The sequence below is a fragment of the Physeter macrocephalus genome, chromosome 7, assembly GCF_002837175.3.
Source record: "Physeter macrocephalus isolate SW-GA chromosome 7, ASM283717v5, whole genome shotgun sequence".
Lineage (NCBI taxonomy): Eukaryota > Metazoa > Chordata > Mammalia > Artiodactyla > Physeteridae > Physeter > Physeter macrocephalus.
The window spans coordinates 60,801,917-60,822,090 of record NC_041220.1 but is presented as its reverse complement, the minus strand read 5'-3'; the positions used below and the strand labels follow the sequence as shown (position 1 = coordinate 60,822,090).

Genomic DNA, 20,174 nt, shown 5'->3' with positions numbered 1-20,174 from the left:
TTTATTTTGAAGTCTATTTTGTCTGATATGAGAATTGCTACTCCAGCTTTCTTTTGATTTCCATTTGCATGGAATATCTTTTTCCATCCCCTCACTTTCAGTCTGTATGTGTCCCTAGGTCTGAAGTGGGTCTCTTGTAGACAGCATATATACGGGTCTTGTTTTTGTATCCATTCAGCCAGTCTATGTCTTTTGGTTGGAGCATTTAATCCATTTACATTTAAGGTAATTATTGATATGTATGTTCCTATTACCATTTTCTTAATTGTTTTGGCTTTATTATTGTAGGTCTTTTCCTTCTGTTGTGTTTCCTGCCAAGAGAAGTTCCTTTAGCATTTTTTGTAAAGCTGGTTTGGTGGTGCTGAATTCTCTTAGCTTTTGCTTGTCTCTAAAGCTTTTAATTTATCTGTCAAATCTGAATGAGATGTTTGCTGGATAGAGTAATCTTTGTTGTAGGTTTTTCTCTTTCATCACTTTAAATATGTCCTTCCAGGTCACTTATCCTTTCTTCTGCCTCTGTTATTCTGCTATTGATTCCTTCTAGAGAATTTTAAATTTCATTCATTGTGTTGTTCATCATTGTTTGTTTGCTCTTCAGTTCTTCTAGGTCCTTGTTAAACGTTTCTTGTATTTTCTCTACTCTATTTCCAGATTTTGTATCATCTTTACTATCAGTATTCTGAATTCTTTTTGAAGGAGACTGCCTATTTCTTTTTCATTTGTTAGGTCTGGTGGGTTTTTACCTTGCTCCTTCATCTGCTGTGTGTTTCTCTGTCTTCTCATCTTGCTTAACGGGCTGTGTTTGGGGTCTCCTTTTTGCAGGCTGCAGGTTCGTAGTTCCTGTTGTTTTTGGTGTCTGCCCCCAGTCGCTAAGTTTGGTTCAGTCGGTTGTGTAGGCCTCCTGGTGGAGGGGAGTAGTGCCTGTGTTCTGGTGGATGAAGCTGGATCTTGTCTTTCTGGTGGTCAGGTCCACGTCTGGTGGTGTGTTTTGGGGTGTCTGTGGCCTTATTATGATTTTAGGCAGCCCCTGTGCTAATGGATGGGGTTGTGTTCCTGTCTTCCTAGTTGTTTGGCATAGGGTGTCATGCACTGTAGCTTGCTGGTCGTTGAGTGGAGCTTGGTCTTGGCATTGAGATGGAGATCTCTGGGAGATTTTTGCCGTTTGATATTACATGGAGCTGGGAGGTCTCTTGTGGACCAGTGCCCTGAACTTGGCTCTCCCACCTCAGTGGCACAGCCCTGACACGTGGCTGGAACACCAAGAACCTGTCCTCCACATGGCTCAGAATAAAAGGGAGAAAAGAAAAGAAAGAGAGAGAGAGAGAGAAAGAAAGAAAGGAAGGAAGGAAGGAAGGAAGGAAGGAAGGAAGGAAGGAAGGAAGAAAGAGAGAAGATAAAGTAAAATAAAATAAAGTTATTAAAATAAAAAATAATTATTAAGAAAAAAGTTTTTTTAAGTAATAAAAAAACAAAACAAAATGAGGAAGGAAGGAAGGAAGGAAGGAAGGAAGGAAGGAAGGAAGAAAGAGAGAAGATAAAGTAAAATAAAATAAAGTTTTTAAAATAAAAAATAATTATTAAGAAAAAAGTTTTTAAAGTAATAAAAAAAAAAAAATGGACAGACAGAATCCTAGGACAAGTGGTAAAAGCAAAGCTATACAGACAAAAATCACACACAAAAGTATACACATACACACTCACAAAAAGAGAAAAAGGGAAAAGAACATGTATATCGTTGCTCCCAAGTCCACCTCCTCAATTTGGGATGATTCGTTGTCTATTCAGGCATTCCACAGATGCAGGGTACATCAAGTTGATTGTGGAGATTTAATCAGCTGCTCCTGGGGCTGCTGGGAGAAAGACGTTGCACCAGCCTGAGGCGCGCCATGCGTTCTCCCGGGGAAGTTGTCCCTGGATCCCGGGACCCTGGCAGTGGCGGGCTGCACAGGCTCCCGGGAGGGGCGGTGTGAATAGTGACCTGTGCTCGCACACAGGGTTCTTGGTGGTGGCAGCAGCAGCCTTAGCATCTCATGCCCGTCTCTGGGGTCCGCGCTGGTAGCCGCGGCTCACACCCGTCTCTGGAGCTCCTTTAAGCGGCCCTATTAATCCCCTCTCCTCGCGCCCCAGGAAACAAAGAGGCAAGAAAAAATCTCTTGCCTCTTCGGCAGCTCCAGACTTCTCCCGGACTCCCTCCTGGCTAGCCGTGGGGCACTAACCCCTTCAGGCTCTGTTCACGCTGCCAACCCCAGTCCTCTCCCTGGGATCCGACCGAAGCCCGAGCCTCAGCTCCCAGCCGTGCTGGTCGGCACCGATCCTCCGTGTGGGAATCTCTCCGCTTTGCCCTCCACACCCTGTTGCTTTGGTCTCCTCCGTGGCTCGAAGCTTCCCCCCTCCGCCACCCGCAGTCTCCGCCCGTGTAGGGGCTTCTACTGTGTGCCAACCCCAGTCCTCTCCCTGGGATCCGACCGAAGCCCGAGCCTCAGCTCCCAGCCCCCGCCCCGCCCGGCGGGTGAGCAAGACAAGCCTTTCGGGCTGGTGAGTGCTGGTCGGCACCGATCCTCCGTGTGGGAATCTCTCCGCTTTGCCCTCCGCACCCTGTTGCTTTGGTCTCCTCCGTGGCTCGAAGCTTCCCCCCTCCGCCACCCGGAGTCTCCGCCCATGTTCCACGTGTAGATGTATTTCTGATGTATTTGTGGGGAGGAAAGTGATCTCCGCGTCTTACTCTTCTGCCATCCTAAAGCTCCTCTATCCCTATATTCTTTATTCCATTTTTCTTTCTTCTGAGCTTTTTTTGGAAGCACTGTGTATCTTTTTGTTTCCCATTTTATTTTATGCAATAAATTGCTATATTTCTTTTTCTTTTTTAAATGGTTCTAGTTTGCAATATGCATTTATTTTTTTTAGTAAACTAGGTTCAAATATTATCCTACTTCACACATATAGGTTAAGAAACTTATAATAGTATGCTTCAATTTTCCTTTGAGCTATTGTCATATATTTTAATTATACATATTTTATAAACTTTTTTTAAATGGTTGTTCTAGTTTGCAATATGCATTTATTTTTAGTAAACTAGGTTCAAATAATATTATCCTACTTCACACATATAGGTTAAGAAACTTATAATAGTATGCTTCAATTTTCCTTTGAGCTATTGTCATATATTTTAATTATACATATTTTATAAACTCCACAACACATTGCCATTATTTTTTCTTTGCATAAGTCATTCTATTTTAAAGAAATTAAGAATTTACAAAGAAAAGTATTTTATATTTAATCATATATTTTATGTGTACAGTCCTTTCATACATTTAAGTTTATTCTTAAGCATTTATGTTTTCATGTTATTATAAATGGCATTTTTATTTTATTTCCATTTTCCAAATTCTCATTTCCAGCATTTAAAATACGTGGTTCCATTGCTGTTTCACTATGTTGTAGCATGTGTTAAATGGAGAAATGTTCTCCCAGCCACTCTTCAGACTCTCCTTAGTCTTTTCACAGCACTTTGTTCGTATTTTTATTATGAGTATCTTATAATATTGTAACTGTTTGTTCATATGTCTGTTCCATACTACATTATGACCTTCTTGGGGAAAGTGATTATGTTTTATTCATGTTCACAACCCCAGGGCCCAGCGCTATTCTTAGTGTAGAGCTAATGTTGAGTAAATGTTTATTGAATAAAAAGTGAATCAAAGGAAAAAAGCTTCTTTCCTTCTCTACCACAAATCTATTTTCATTATCTTTTCATATTGAGACCTATGAATTTTCAATAAATTTGATGAGAACAAATTAGGAATGAGACGTTTGCAGTAGTGAAAGTATGAAAGAGTCCAGCAAAGATACCTGCAAAAATGTTACCATGCAGGGCAGTTTTCGCTCTGTACTGTTGAACTGGGCATGTGGGAAATAATAACATCCAGCCCCCCACCTGAAATGAACAATGCATTTTAATTTTTAATGAATGAATAATCTTGCTATGAAAAGCAAGCATCTTGACCTTTCCTGGTTTGCATTATAAAGATTCCAAATGTAGCTCTATGACTAAGTCACTAAGTCAAGGCAGAATCTTTTTGTTCCTCAAAGGGACATTAAAGGAAAGAGAATGTTCAGTATGATAATCCTAGTGAATTACAGAGAACTAGTTTGGTAATTATATTTCCTAGTAGCCTGGAAGAGAACATTTGGCACCATTGCATAGGAACAACACAAATGGCCAGGGCACTATCTTGATATTAGTCTAAAGTGGAATTAGTGACAACATTTTGGTACAATATGGGACCTATAAGTAGCTTGAAAAGGGAGGTGATGATAATTTGAGGAGTTTAGTGCTTTCAATTACTGGTTGGTCTTTTGGGAAAACCCTCATATGTTCATTTCCTGTTAGGTACTCTACTGAGTTTCTCCTCATTACATGCCGATAGGAGTTAATGGCTACTCTGAGCAAAGCAGTAGGCCAAGTTGTAAAAATGAGATAACACTTGAGAATTCATTAGGTTGAACTGGTGCACAGCAGTTGCTATAAAAGAATGTAACTATGACGTGTTTTAATAGCTTAGATCAATACTTAAATTATTTTGCATGTGAGATGTGCCAACTAAACCACAGGAGGGTTGAGAATCTTCACAGATGAAAAAATCAAATTGTTCTGGGCAGCTCCAGGCTCCCACGGTTTGTCACTGAAATGCAATATACACAAGGGAAAACCAAATGAACTATTGATTTCAAAAAACAGTGTAAGGTCCAGCAGTTTCCAAATTGAGTTCGTATACCACAAACTCATTGTCTATAAATAATTTTTGTATTTAACACATATCAGATTTAGTATAAATGACTCTCTTAATAGCCTGCAAGCACATATACAATATTAAAATACAAAGTCACTGTTAATTACAAAAAACACTCTGTCTCTTCTGTGCCCAAAATGATTCTCCTAACCATGTGCAAAAAAAAAAAGTAATTATATCTAAAAACTAGTAATTATCTTTTCAAGTGCTGATATAGAAAATGAAATTAAATTTAATTTTCTATTAACAACTGTGCATATGCTCACTTTAAAATATTATTAAATCTTTACGTCCATGGACTATCATTTAGAGCAGGGCTCAGTAAGCTGTAGCCCATGCACCAAATTCAACTCATTACCTTCTTATAAATAAAGTTTTATTGGAACACAGCCATCTATTAGTTTACATATTATCTATGGCTGCTTTCACATTATAATGGCAGAGTTGAGTAGTTGGGAGAGGGACTGTATGGCCTGCAAAGTCTAAAATATTTACTATCTCACCATTTACAGAAAAAGATTGCCTCTGATTTAGCACACTCTACCCACAAATATCTAGGAGTACATCATTAGCTTCAGGAGATATGCTATCTCCTTCTAAGGAGTCTGTGCTTGTCTACCTCTAAAAGCTAAGTATCTCTTCAAATATTGTTTATGTAACAAGATGATTCCTTCCACAGAAATCCTTTGATAAGCTTATTTAGCAGGAGTAAAGCAATAGAGACCAGAATGTAAGAGATGGGAGAATGAGGCAAATGCATAAGAAAAAGGGTGGAGTATTAAGAGATACGACATATAAAAGATGTAGAAATGGTGAAATTCACCAATCCAAGAATTATAACATACAAACATTTTTAAGCTTTCTTAATTTTGTACATATAGCATTGCTTCTGGTCCTGGAAGAGTTAGCTAACAGAAACTCATATCACAAAACTCTACGTGCACTGGGTAAACTATAACAAAAATTAACCCAGCTGAATTTATATTATAAAAGGAAAATTGCCAGTGGTGTTCTGAAGTTGGCTCCTACAACCAGCTTACAAAACCTGAGTGTGCACATCCCTTCCCACCTCCATGGTTGATGACACCACTTCAGTAGTTTAAAATTGGCTGTGCTGGGGATATGCTACAAACCCAAGCACTTTTTCTCAGAGAACTAATAATTAAACATTTACTAGCACACTACTGGAAGTTACCAGGTACAAGAAATGAAGAAAAAAAAAAACACTGAAAGATGAATCACATATTTTCCATAAATATCACAAGGAAGCAAACACCACAAGTGAGCATCGTCAGATACTATAAAAGAAGTATTACCACCACAAGAACTTTAGACATGACGAAAAACAATTGGAAAGACCATACATAGGAATGAATAAAATAATTAAAGAGTCAGAATAAATGCCATAAGAAATAAGCTATCACCATGATTAGAGGAAAAATGGATAGATTTGAAAATGAATTAAATAGAAGTTGTGGAAAAAGTAGCTTTTAGGGTTTCCCTGGTGGCGCAGTGGTTGGGAGTCCGCCTGCCGATGCAGGGGACATGGGTTCGTGCCCTGGTCCGGGAAGATCCCACATGCCGCGGAGCGGCTGGGCCCGTGAGCCATGGCCGCTGAGCCTGCGTGTCCGGAGCCTGTGCTCCGCAACGGGAGAGGCCACAACAGTGAGAGGCCCGCGTACCGCAAAAAAAAAAAAAAAAAAAAAAATGTAGCTTTTAAATTAAAAGCCTAATAGGTTAAACAGGTTAAATAGAAACAGTTGAGCTAATGAACTGGAAGGGAATTCACAGGAATTTATGATAGAATAATAAAGAGATGGAAAATATGAAAGATTGAGAGACATATACAATACATTAACAAGGTCCAAAATAAATATAATTGGAGTTCCAGAAGGAACAAAGCAAATAAATAGAAAGGGCAAGGAGCAATATCTGAAGTAATAGTGACCGTTAATTCTCCTAAAAAGCTGAAAAACATAATGAAGTCCTCAGCAGGATAGATAAGAATAAATCCATGCCTAGAAATATTACAAGTAACTGTAGAAGAGCAAAACAGTGATAAAATCTTAAAAATAGCTAGAGATAGGAGTCAGAATCCTCAGAAAAGAGCAATTGGACTGAAGGAAGACTGATGGGCATAAAATAAAGTATTAAGGTAGAAAAAACGGTGTTTTAGAAATAAGTCAACTTAAAATACAGTATAGAATCAATATAATGAGAACAATGAAACATACAAACAAAAAAAGGTCAGTTTATCACCAACATATAATGGAAAGTAAAGTGCTCTAATTTTGATAAGAAAAATTCTAATTTTGATGACAAAAACATAGTACGATTGGCAGCCAGTTGAAAGAGAACTAATTAACATTAGAGGTCACCTTCCTCCTTCACCAAAGAGAGACACAGACACCAAGCAAGGTAGTCAGTACAACAAAATAGTCCCAATACAAAATGGCTATCAAAGTAATTTTTTTAAAAGGGTTTTGATCTTAATAGCAAAGAAATAAAAAATAAGACAGTATTTTACTCATCAAATTGTGGAAGTTTTTTGATAATTAGTATATTCAATGCAGAGAAACAGACCTACCTGTTCTCCTCCTCCCAGACATCCACTTCTCTCAATACTTCATTCATGTTTACACAATATAAAATAAGCACTAAATAAATATTTATTGAATGAATCAATAGATGTTGCAAATAAATATCCGTTCAGTATTGGGGGTAGCTTGACAACAAGGTATTTAATTGCTTAAAAATTCATTTAACTGATTCACTTTGTTGTAAAGCAGAAACTAACACACCATTGTAAAACAGTTATACTCCAATAAAGATGTTAAAAAAAATGCATTTAAGACAAATAATTCCATACCTAAGAATTTATGCTAAAGATATAATCAAGTATCTGTACAAAGATTAATCTATAAAAATGTTCACCACAGCATTATTTATAGTAAAATAATTGGAAAACTAAATGCCCCATAAAAATGGATTAATAAAATAATTATCATAAAAGCATATAACATAATTCCATTTAAGCATTTATAAATTATAAGATGGATAAACATTCACAATATACTGTAAAGTGGAAAAACATTTTAAAAATACCACAATATGCCCCCAATCTTTTAAAAACTGAATAGATATGAATATAGTTTTACAGAGATAGAACTGTGCCCATATTTATCACTTTGTGCTTTTACATATTTTCTAGTTTTTACAATGAAGACTACATCTTTTAATAAGGAAAAATGTTATTACCGCATATGGTAAAATAACAGATGCAAAGCTTTTGAACTGAAAGAAAACATAGCAAGCATCTAAGCAACTTCTTTGCACAGATGAGAAACTTGAGGCCTAATGGTAAATAGTTAGGAAATCTTCCAAATTCACATATCTCATCAGCAAGGCAATAGGTCTGTAATCCAAATGTCCCAAATTCTATGCAGTAAACACAGATTAGATTTCTCAAAATCTTAGCCAGCAAACATTTTAAATATAATCAGTGGCCTCCCAGGAACTGATTTTTTTTCCTCTTCTAATTTCTCCTAAAATTCATGTATATGGGGCCTGCACCTAGACACAAGTGTTTTACTTATTTTTCTAAAATAGCCAGTATACAATTACATTAACATAGAGAAACAGGATTTTTTCATCATCCTTATAGTTTATAAAACAAATTAAATATTTCTTGAATTGGTTCTAGTGGGTTTAACAGACACGACCAGTTCAAATCTCATTATCTATCGCAAAAGGTATTTTGCCCAAGTGAGGGATCTAAACCACTATTTTTTTGCCTGGTTATATCTTTTTCTTCAACATTTGTCATGACATTTTTCCATCTAAATATCAAGAGGTATAAAACTCAGCTCCTCAGTTACTGCAGGAAACCCTATGTATCTCCCACCACCACAGCCATCATTCTATACACAGAACACTCAGAACCTAACATCTGCGTGCTCCACACCTGCGAGCATTTCTAGGTTTGTGTGTGTACACATGTGAATTACATGTGGTCTTTTTTTCTAAATAGTTACCTGAGGCAAAGTATGCTATTTTTTCCCTTAGTGATTCCACATTAATAATATTTGTAAAGCATGGAGTATAGTGCCTTTTATATAGTAAGTACTATGTGTTTTCATGTATACAATTTGATAGATAAGTCATTAACATTTCACATCACAGAAAATAAATACATTCAGACTACAAGTGCCAAAGAGTAAAAATAGAAATAGTGTTTGTATTTGTGTTGATTTTTACTCAGAATTACTTATGTATAGCCATTTTTATATTAACTTCATTTTAAAAAGAAAATTCAAATTCCCATCCCATGAAGTCAGTGAAAAATGTATGTATATATCCAGTATCCATTCTGCATCAGGTGCTACAGAGGGGACTCCAAGTACAAAAGTGAACAATTCAAAGATAAAAGATCAAAATTAGTACCTTTAAGGAATTCCCATTTAATTTTAAGTAAATTAAAATACCGTACATATATATGGGTTTATTTTCAAATCCTCAAAGTTCAAAATTTTCTATTAGAGTAACTTTTTAATTTTTCTAAGGATGGACTTTAAAAATATGATTACTTTAACACAGATGGGCATAATAATATGCCTATAGCCAGAAAAAGCAATAAACCTTTGGGCAATTAATTTAAAAGGCAAAATGAAATCTTAATTCCACTGAACAAGTAGCATTATTGCCTTAATTATGCATCCCCAGAATAACTAGGCCAAGAGGCGCTATTAATTAGGTGAAATGTCAACTTGAATGCCAGAGAGGTGTTGAATTTACAACAAACAAATCCATCCCTTAAGTGATATGGAAAAATCTAACAATATAATGAGAAGAATAAATTCAGAGGTCACTTTATCTTCCAGTCACTTAGCAACTGAATTGGAGTGAAGAGGAAATGATTTGTAAAAATAATTAACCATAAACTCTGAAGTAGAGATAAGTACAAAGGAGGATGGAAATGGAAGCAGTTTTTCCAAGGCTTCAAGCCAACTCTTCTTGTAGGAACATATTTATCACCATCCAAAGGCACAGATACAAGTTTTACCACCCTTTGTTTTTATCCATGCAACTCTGTCCCCTCGAATTCATCTTCCTGCTGCTGTATTTCATAAGAACACATGCAAAACCAGAGTCATTCTCATTGTCTTCTTCACAGCTTCTTTCCATCTCCTGGTTTGCAAGACAGATTTCCCTGACTAGCCCCTTACTGCATGCATAATTAGCACCCATCGCATCTTGCACAACAAAATCTTTTTAAATTCTAATGTAAAGCACAAACTTAAGGAATCAAAAATGTAAACAGGTACTCATTTCATTTAGCGACATTAAGGTTGCTTTGTATTAATCCACACTTCATAGAGTGAAGAAAGAAAAGGAGGATATTTGGGATATTGCCAACACAAACTCATATCACAATCCAATGCTTCCAGCAGAATAAACCATAAATTCACATAAGGTCAAATGTTCCCTCAATTTATTCTTTAGCCTAGTTGCAGTGGATATTTCAAAAGAATATTTCTTATAAGAATATGTCTATTATTTTAGGAAATATAGAAATATACAGTATTATTATTTTGTGGTTATTAAAAAGATTGCAGCAAGTTTAACCAAGGTTACCTTTGTTAGTAACCTTAACCTTTTAGAGGAAGGTCTTTTCTTTAATAATAATTAAATTAGTAGACAATCTGAAGGTATTTATCTTTAGGTAATTATTTTATAGAAAATATCTTTCATATTCTTCAAGTAGAATATTAATACTCTTACATTCAAACTGTATTAATTACCTGCTAGTGTAAACCAAAGCAAATTAAAGATTATGAAATGAAGTAAAGAGAAGGGAACAAACATCTATTGAAAGTTATCTGTAGACAAGGCTCTCTGTTAAGTGCTTTTTATAATAAATTAATTGCTTTAATACTTTTTCAGAAATATATATATATGAATAACAATATATCACCTAACCCTACAACATAAAACTGCGCACACTTTTGCAAAGCTTATGTTTAGAAATTGTATCCACATCCAATCTGAGTAAATTATGATATACTAAGTGGCATTAAAAAAACTTTTCAAATGTGTGCTACATAAATGTCAACAAAATTACTTTAAAAAATGTGTAATCAAATCAAAAGCCATTTTAATATGACTCATGACAAAATAAAATTTTATGCCATATAAATTTAGTTTGGTTTAATTTCATGATTAGTTGAAATGTCACAACAACAAAAAATAAAGTTCAAAAAAAGCCATTAGAAAGCTGACCTGTATTTAGCCATCACTTATAAGAGCTACTCATGCCAAATGCTTCATTCACCATTAAAAAGAAAAAAAGAAAAGAACATGAACAAAAAGCCAAGGTCGACAATATACTAACATTTTGAACCTCTATGTTTTTTAACTGAATAATGGATAATGTGGAAAAATATAAGGTCATTATAGGAGTAATATGATTTCAAACAAATATAAGAATCATGAATCATGTCCACTCTCTTTTAGAAAATAATAACAAAGCTTTTACATTTTGATAAGTGGACTTAGTGGAGGTAGGAAAGAAGAAGCAGTGATGTCACGAGTCTTCCTTAAGTTCTATTCAGTATTAATATATGAAAAGTGACGGAGGAATATTTTCTTTTCTTCCCTTACATACATCAATCATATAATTAACTGGCTGGTAGTTAGAATGAAATGTATGTGTATATATTGAACTCCATCTGTGTTTAGGGTTAGAAAAGCAAGTTCAAAAATGTACAACTATTTCTTAATAATAAACAATATTTTATGTTTCTTCTAGTAACATTTTCAGTACAAAGGAGTACTGTATTATACTGTATTTGTTATGGCATTTCTATCTAGCATTTTAATGTTTGGATCAGGGCAAACATCTCTCTTTTTGTTTACTTTACCTAATTTATTTCTGTCTCAATCTCTAGGCTCTCTATAACCTTTAAATATGTTCAGTAGATTCAGTTGTGTCTTAACTGTCTCACAACATAAGGGACTTTTAAAGGAACAACTTGAGTATGCTTGAGGATTAGCACTTTTATTTTTTGTATCACTTTCCTCTCCAATGAACATGTTTGGGGAAGTTCTCCCTTTCCCTGTTTTAAAAACAGACTGGCTAGCTCAGCTGCAATAGAGACCACTGAGAAAAAGGGGATTAGGAAATGCCAACTGGCTGCAATATTCAGGGTTCAAACTCCAAGGAAAAGTCTAGAACATTGATGACAGTCCATTGTTACATGTGGATAATGAGACACTATTGTTTCTCACAAAGGATTTGCATTTATTTCAGATAAATTAAAGAATTTATAGATAGTCACTTTATCTGAACTATCCCATGAGCCAAGACAGGGTAGAAAAAATTAGTAGAGGAATTTAGCCAAATTGACTTGCCAAGTTTCTTACCACATAATATACCAGTCCAAATTCAACTATATGAGTCTGTCCTTGTAAATAACTCAATGGGACATAGTTCAAGGCTTGCCTTAACACCCATTCAGAAAAATTGGGTATTACAAGTAAAAACCTGATACTCTGTTCACTTATGCTTATCTACAAACTTTAGCATAAGATTTACACTTTTCAGAACTGGGATTCTAAACTAATATGCCTCCCTAATATTATCCATTAGGATCAGGGGTCTTAATAACCATAATAGCCAGTGAAGCTGACGTAGTGTCACCCTGTTAATCAGTTACAAAGAACTTCCTTCAAAAGTGACCTGACAAGACATACAGAGTGAAGTCAGAAAGAGAAAAACAAATACCGTACGCTAACACATATATATGGAAACAAAAAAAAAAAAAGAAAAAAAATGGTTATGAAGAACCTAGGGACAGGACAGGAATAAAGACGCAGACGTTGAGAATCGACTTGTGGACACGGGGAGGGGGAAGGGTAAGCTGGGACGAAGTGAGAGAGTGGCATTGACATATATACGCTACCAAATGTAAAATAGATAGCTAGTGGGAAGCAGCCACATAGCACAGGGAGATCAGTTCGGTGCTTTGTGACCACCTAGGGTGGTGGGATAGGGAGGGTGGGAGGGAGACGCAAGAGGGAGGAGATATGGAGATGTGTGTATATGTATAGCTGATTCACTTTGCTATACAGCAGAAACTAACACACCATTGTAAAGCAATTATACTCCAATAAAGATGTTTAAAAAAAAGTGACATGACAAGAGATGAACCATTAGAAAAATCTCCCCTATCATTTAACTTTTTGCACTTGCTCTTCCCTCTTCCTGGAACTCTCTTCCTATAGGTCTTCATATAATTCCCTCTTTCTCATTATTCAGATCTTTGCTTCAAGAAGACCCAACTCCACCCCCCAAAACTCACTTCCACCTAACCCTTATATACGTTCTTGTGCTAATAGCTAAATGAGATTATATTATTAATTTGTTTAATTATTCATTGCCTTACCACCAGGAAGTATCCCCAGCATCTAGAAGGATAGTTAGCTCATAATATGTAATTATTTTTGAATGAATGAATTTGATTGGTTAAGTTTCTTGAGAACAGACTAGAAGAATAAGAGGCAGTAAGAGTTCCTCTGGTCCCATTCTTTAAGATTAAGATAGTCCCAATTTTTACAATCACTAGTTAAACAGAGAGCCACAAAAATTAGAACCCCCTTTAGGTTCAAAACAATGGAAGAAAAAATAATGATGGTTGTTACCTAAGTCTAAAATGCTGGGAACATCTTAATATACTTGCTTCTCTGAGTTCATGAAGTTGGTTATTGCAAAAAATGAAGAGTAAGAGAGGGTTTCAGTTCAATAATTTTTACGTTATTGAAGGCTTTTATTAAAAGCCTGATAATTTTTCTGCTTGCTTTGCTGACATCTTAGAAGAATGCAAGAGTATGTTAAAGAATGAAGGATGTACTACATTATGAAGAAATTTTCAGAAGGAAACTTCTATCTATAACTTCCGTTTTACTAAGAGGGAACTTTCAGATCACAAAAATATATATACTTGCAAACCGCTAGATATTCAGAGATCCTAGTTTGAGAAATACTAGTCAATTTAGATTCTGTAAAACATGATTTAGGATACTTTATCTAATGTCTTATGCACAAACAGAATGAAGAAAAGTGCATTCCATTCCATCTCTTTTTTCCACCTTTATTGAGATATAATTGTCATATAACATTGTGTCATTTAACTATATATATATGTATGTGGAAATATATAAATGATTACCACTATAAGGTTAGTTAACACACCCACCACCTTATATTGTTACCTTTTGTGTGTATGGGGAGAACATTTGAGATCTACTTTCTCATCAGTTTTCAAGTATATTGTTAACTATAGTCACTGTGCTGTACATTAGATCTCCAGAATTTATTCAGCTGAGAACTGGAAGTTTGTACCCTTTGATCACCATAACCCATTTCCCCCACTCCCAGCCCCTAGCAACCATCATTCTACTCTATTTCTACCTGTTTGGTTTTCTTTGATTCTACACAAAATACTGTGTGATTTGATCATATAGTATTTGTCTTTCTCTGTCTGACATTTCACTTAACATAATGCCCTCAATATTCATCCATGTTGTCACAAATGGCAGGATTTCCTTTTTTATGGCTGAGTAATATTCCATTGTGTATAAGCAATAGAATATTATTATACATATATACCATGTCTTCTTTATCCATTTATCTGTTGATGGACACCTAGGCTGTTTACATGTCTTGGCTATTTTAAATAAGGCTTCAATAAACATGGGGGTACATATATCTCTTTGAGATAGTAATTTGATTTCCTTTGGATGTATATCCAGAAATGGGATTGCTGGATCATATGGTAGTTCTATTTTTAATTTTTTGCGGAACATCCATAATGTTTTCCATAATGACTGCACCAATTTACATTCCCACCAACAGTACGCAAGTGCTCCCTTTTCTTCGCATCCTTACCAGCACTTGTTATCTCTTATACTTTGATAATAACCATTCTAACAGGTGTGAGGTGATATCTCATTGTGGTTTTGATTTGCATTTTCCTGATGATTAGAGATGTTGAGCACCTTTTCATGCACCTGTTGACCATTTGTGTATCTTCTTTGGAAATATTTCTATTCAGGTCCCTTTTCCAATTTTTAATCAGATTATGTTGAGTTTATATTATCAAGTTGTATGAATTCTTTATATATTTTGGATATTAGTCTGATATATGGTTTGCAAACATTTTCTCCCGTTCCATAGGTGACCTTTTCATTTTGTTGATCATTTCTTTTGCTGTACAGAGCTGTTTAGTTTAATATAGTCCCAATTGTTTATATTTGCTTTTGTTGCTTTATGATTTTCATTATGATTTGTTGCTTGTGATTTTTATTTTGCTGTGATTTTGTTGCCTTTGCTTCTGTTGCTTGTCATATCTAAAATATCACCACCAAGACCAGTGTCTAGGAGATTATTCCCCATATTTTCTTCTAGAAGTTTTATAGTTTCAGGTCTTCTGTTTAAATCTTTAATCCATTTCAAGTAAATTTTTGTGAGTGGCATAACTTAGAAGTCCAATTTCATGCTTTTGCATGTGATTATTGTTTTCCCAGAACTATTTATTAAAGAGACTGTCTTTTCCCCATTGAATGTTCTTGGCTTTCTTGTCAAATATTAGTTGACTGTATATGCACTATTTCTGAGCTCTTGATTCTGTTCCATTGGTCTATGTGTCCACTTTTATGCCATAATAATACTTTTTTGATTACAATAAGTTTATAATATAGTTTGAAATCAGAAAGTATGATGCCTCCAGCTTTGTTGTTCTTTCTCTAGATTGCTTTGTCTATCCAGTCTTTGTGTTTCCATATGAATGCTTGTATTGTTTTTTCTAGAAAGCTGTATTTCAATAGCTCAGTTTAATATTCATACGGCAATTTGTGTATTGAAAATTTTCATTCATTATTCAATCAACAAATATTTATTGGGTACTATCTCTGTGCCAAACCTTGTGCTGGGAACTGGGGATGAGCAGTTAATCATGTCTATCATGGTTGTGTACTTCGTAGAGTTCTAGGCCTAATGCAAGCCAATCTTTAAGAATCTACCTGATTAATGAAACTACTTTTAAGGAAAAATAAAGATATAATGATTTTACAGTTGCAATACCCTCTAAAAAGTGCTTTAACTTAACTTCTTATCAGTTTTCAGTTGTTGAATTCTGTAAGTTGAAGGATGGCTCTTCTTCAGTAAGATTCAATTTGCCATTGATTCCTCACACCAAGAAATGCAAAAACATAGTAGTATATAAATGCATGAGTTTATTTTTATTCTATTTAAAATCAGTTTCCATGATTTTTATGTACATTCCAAGGAGAAAGAATGTTTTTCCCACCAAAGATATTCTTTGTCACTGTTCTTAGAAGACCAAATACAACTTCCAGGTTTAATGGGTTTAACTACAGCATTAAAAAGCCATTACAAGGGTGAATTAACAAGGAAAACTCAGCACTCAAAAACCATGCTTTACTGTGACAAAGTGAGAGAGTGGCATGGACATATATACACTACCAAACGTAAAATAGCTAGCTAGTGGGAAGCAGCCGCATAGCACAGGGAGATCAGCTTGGTGCTTTGTGACCACCTAGAGGGGTGGGATAGGAAGGGTGGGAGGGAGGGAGATGCAAGAGGGAAGAGATATGGGAACATATGTATATGTATAATTGATTCAGTTTGTTTTAAAGCAGAAACTAACACACCATTGTAAAGCAATTATACTCCAATAAAGATGTTAAAACAAACAAACAAACAAACAAAAACATGCTTTAATCAAGCAAAGTATCTGCCTTTGTCTGTTGCCTAAGCAAAGACTAAGGATTCATAATATGGTACAGCTCACATTTGTAGCTTTGGCAGACCAGTAAGAAAAACCCTTCACTTTGTGAGGAATCCCAAAATAGGTGGGAATCAGGGTCCAGCCTTTTCCTACTGAAGTGGAAAGAGGAAAAATATTTCTTTCCCTGCCTCCTTTAGGACAGAATGTAGTCAATGACCTAAGCACAGCCAGAAGTGACTGCCCAAAATTTCTTCATCTTGAGGAAGTAATTCAAAGCTGTAGGTCGGATGGAGAATATCGCTTGGCAGCATTGGATAAGGGGAGTGGGCAGTGGTAGCAGGTGTCCAGAAACACCAGAGTCCAGAATCATTTCTTTCTTTGGGTTTTTGCCTATGCTCATCACCCTTGGTCCTCCAGTCACCCAGAAGATTTATGAACCACCTAATGACCTTTTACTAAATTCCTTTCTGCCTAACCTAATGATAGCAAGAAAGAGAGATCTTTGCAGAGGAGAGATTTTACAGAACAAAAACTACATGGTGCCCAGGAAAGGTGCAATGAGATGCAATACAAAGGCTTTCTTCAGTCAATGGTTAAAGATTATCACTAACTCCTTAATGGGGAGGAACTGGAAATTACTTATGGAACACATTACTTCCATATTCAATTGCATGTTGATCTCATTAGGAAAATTAGTTTGACACTCTTGACAAATTTTGTCATCATTTTCATAACACCTTGAGTTAAAGAAGACTTCTAGTTTTTTTTTTCACATATAGATATCTGGATTGGATAATTAAAATCAATAATTTGTTGTCCAGATGGATAAAACTAGAAAAGTAGATAGATAAAAAAGAAGACATTCTTTACTTGCCCTGAGAAAATTTTAATTCAATATAAAGTAGATAGCCCTGGTACTCAGGACTGTTAGACTAAGCTACAAATACATGGAAATATTCAGCTGCAAAGTGCAAAGAGAATAAAACTGCCCTAGAAATGCATTTCATCACAGACCCAAGAGTAAAAGACAATATTAGCCTGACTTGGCAAAGCAAATCTAATATATTCACAGCCTTTTAATCTTAAGGCACATTTAATCCCTTTTCAATTTTGCTTTTTCTTTGTTAAAATCTGGATGTCAATGAATTAGTTCTGTAAAATAAAAATATTTCCAATTAAGTTTCACATAACCTCTACTAGTATAAATATTATCTCAATTTTGAAATACTTTAAAAATCAAATGGATTAAGTATTCCCAAATGTGGGAAAAACACAATTCTTTAAGTAAACCAATTATATAAATAGATTTTACATCACTGTCTGATCATAAGATAGTTTTATTATGTAGTATTTGATTGTAGATCCAGGCAATTATTTATAAACAAGCAGTATATATACATGAGTATTTGTAGATCTGTATAATTGCATATGTGTTACTAAACTACAGATGTTGGTGCTTAGGTCCACAGCCCCTACTGTCTAAGCAGCTATATTTTGTACTTTGTGAGCCACTCCCCACCATCACAGCTGATTGGACTGGGCTGACCTAGGACAGAGAGCTACATAAAATCTCTTGTGTTCTGGCTCAAAATTGTAATCTGGGTCAACCACATTTTTTCTCGAAAATTTGGAATGGGAAAATTAAGAGACTGTGTAAGTTAAATGAAGGAATAAGTTGTGTTTTAAAATGAGGCTATGGAAGTGTAAAAAGAAAGCACATGCTACTATAACAATACATTTCAGTTATCATTAAAATTTAGTAATTGATCAAATTTATTGAGTGCTTATGCTATGTGCCGCCCAAAACTATGCTAAATACTTTACATGCCTGATCTCATTTAATCTTTATAATAACCCTATGAGATAGATACTCTTTTTAGCCACATTTTACAGATTAGGAAACTGAGTCACAGAGAAGGTAAGTAACTTGCCCAAAGTCAAATATTTGTGTAAATCCAGAATTCAACCCCTGACAATCTGAATCCATCCTTATTCTTATCCACAGAACAATACTTGCAGTGATATGAGAAAATGGAAACTAAGAAACCGTAAGAAAAGAAGATCATGTCCTTTCCTGAAAAAGAATCTAAAGTAAGAATCTTATATATCTAGTTCCCCTGAAGACTGACTACAATATACATCCTATCCTTGGGCTCATATAAAATTTCCATATTCTTAAAATCAAATGTGCCAAATAAACATAATTAATATGTGCACTTCTATATGCTTAACAAATTGCTTTACCTATGATTCCTTCTTAATATATTCAAATTTAAAGAATCACTAAAGAAAAAAAGTACTTTCCATAAGTTACTGTTTTAAAAAAGTCACCACAGTATTCAGTTTTACATTTGAACTTTTTAAGAACTATTTACATATTGTGGTCATAGATAAGTCATAAATTATAATGATTATCCAAAATGAGAAGCTTATTTGCTTATGCCCATTCTAGTTGACTGATTTCCCAGATGAATTCTGTATGAGAACATAATAAAATTCAGATGGAATTCATGATTTTAAACTGGACTTATAGAATAGTAATTAAAATCTGCAATGCTAATAATAGACCTAGTAAATCAGTATCATTAAATGTCTATATCAGATAATACAAAATTTGAGGATTAAAAAAGAGCAAGAAAGGTTATTTCTGCATGGTTTTTAACACAAGTAAAAGTAGCATTTACATAAAAATGAGACACCCAACATTTCCTTATAAACAGATATACCTCAAATACCAAAATAGGCCACTCTATACATGTAGCTTTCCCACCATTGTAATAGAGTCTGATTCCATTTTTCATGCTTGATTGCTGACACTTTTCCAGTTTTCCCTTTCCCCCTCCCCTCCTGCCCCACATCTGGGAAAACTGATAAGGAAGCTCAGATGCTCCCTCTCTTGGTGACGTCAGGAAGTTCAAAACACTCAAGCCCTGACCCATGCACACAGGAACTCTCATTCCAGCCCGACTTCTAACCACAATAAAACCCCAACCCAGTCTCCTTTCCCTGCTCTCTCAACCCATTTTTGGACCTGCTTAGGAACCTATCTGCTCCCCCCAGATAGCCACTTTATTTGAGTGATAAGCCTTTTCATACCTTTTTGGAGGAAGTATGATACTATCTTGACATCTGAAGTAAATTTTGGGTGGGGTATCCATCTCTCCTCTTCAGGGTGACCATAACAATTGACACAGCAAGCATGTCTAGATGATAAACAGTACCGCTGGTGGGGGTGGGGGGAGGGGGTCTTTCTTCTCTTGCTTTGGCTTGCTAACCAGCTCTGCTGCCTGCTGACTAGCTTGTACTTTGAGTTGTGCTACTTTTTGGGCTGCATTTGCTGGGTCTTCTCTCAAGCTTCTGCTATGGATTCAACTGACCTACATCAGAAGTTTCACTACTGGGCTTCCCTGGTGGCGCAGTGGTTGCGCGTCCACCTGCCGATGCAGGGGAACCGGGTTCGCGCCCCGGTCTGGGAGGATCCCACATGCCGCTGAGCGGCTGGGCCCGTGAGCCATGGCCGCTGAGCCTGCGCGTCCGGAGCCTGTGCTCCGCAACAGGAGAGGCCACAGCAGAC

General features: G+C 35.6%; 1 protein-coding gene across 1 annotated transcript in view; it reads right to left on the bottom strand.

The window, feature by feature from the left end:
• MAPK10 (mitogen-activated protein kinase 10) overlaps positions 1-20,174 on the bottom strand; it is a 361,101-nt gene that overhangs the window by 186,101 nt on the left and 154,826 nt on the right. The gene's annotated exons all lie outside the window — the stretch shown is intronic.